The sequence below is a fragment of the Myotis lucifugus genome, unplaced genomic scaffold, assembly GCF_000147115.1.
Source record: "Myotis lucifugus unplaced genomic scaffold, Myoluc2.0 scaffold_3, whole genome shotgun sequence".
Taxonomy (NCBI): Eukaryota; Metazoa; Chordata; class Mammalia; order Chiroptera; family Vespertilionidae; genus Myotis; species Myotis lucifugus.
This window is the reverse complement of record NW_005871051.1, coordinates 3,933,132-3,934,496: the sequence shown is the minus strand read 5'-3', so window position 1 is coordinate 3,934,496 and position 1,365 is coordinate 3,933,132.

Below are 1,365 nucleotides of genomic sequence, written 5' to 3'. Positions count from 1 at the left end.
GGTTCCCGATTTTCGGGCGCCGTGTTCCTTTGAAAAATGGGGTTTGTGAAAGCAGGCGCGCCCCTTTCGGGGGCTTCGTTTCCGGGCCCCCCGAGGGCCCGGAAGCTGCAAATGCGGGGGGCGGGGAGGGCCCCCGGGGGCCGGGAGCCCGCGGGGCCCCGGGGGCGCCGAAGCGGCCGAGCGGCCCAAAACCCGCAAGCGGGACCATGGTGCCAACGGTCCGGCCGGCGGAGGCGCGCTGCTGCACGTGGGAGGCGCGGATGCGCAGCCGGGCCGCCGCCGCTTCCGGGCCCGCCCTCCGTCGCCCAGGCCACGCCCCCCCGCGCCCCGCCGGGAACTGTCCCGCCGGCGCTCAGCCTCGGACCCGCCGCTGTGAGTCGCCGTAGCGGGAAAGGGGCCTGGCTCGGAGGGCTGAGCGGCGGCTCTGAAAGCGGTAAACCCTGACTTCCCATAACTTCCTGTCTGCCCGGCTGGGCTGTAAGTTCGTATTCACGGTCTGGCTTCCTCTCTGGGCCGAGCTCCCGTGGCCAGGAACTTGGTACAGTATTTGGGCATTTCTCCACCCGGGGGCTGGCATATCGCGGGGCAGAGCCTGCCTCCACGCGGCCCTGGTCACCGCAGGGCCCCGAGGTACATAAATTTCACCTCCGATCCTGGGGGACACGTCTGGAAGGGGGGTGGGGGGAGGGAAGGAAAATAGTCACCCGGAGCGCCTGAGGGCAGGGCAAGAACTGGAAGGGAAAGGAAAGCTGTAAGCACGCTCAGTATTCGCTGAATCAGCGCTTCTCAACCTGTGGGTCGCGACCCCTTTGGGGTCAAATGACCCTTTCACAGGGGTCGCCTAAGACCATCGGAAAACACATATATAATTACCTATTGTTTTTGTGACTAATCACTATGCTTTAATTATGTTCAATTTGTAACAATGAAAATACATCCTGCATATCAGATATTTACATGACGATTCATAACAGTAGCAAAATTACAGTTATGAAGTAGCCACAAAAATAATTTTATGGTTGGGGGTCACCAGAACATGAGGAACTGTATTAAAGGGTCGCGGCATTAGGAAGGTTGAGAACCACTGCGCGGCTGAATCAACAGAAAAGGTAGATTTGAAAAGTGCAAGTCTTTGCCAACGATTATTTAGGTCCAGGGAGGTGGAAGGTCATACGTGGTCACTGTGCACATAGGAAGAACCAGTCTTCCAGTTGATTTCACAAAGTGGTTGTAGTAATTTTCTTAAATGGTCCTGGGGTTCCTAGAGCAGTTTTTCTGTTTTGCTCTCATTAACGGAACTCCAGCTCTGTTGGAGGGAAGGCTTCAGGAGCCAGAATTGGATTAATTAAATCCTGCTTCAGGCAT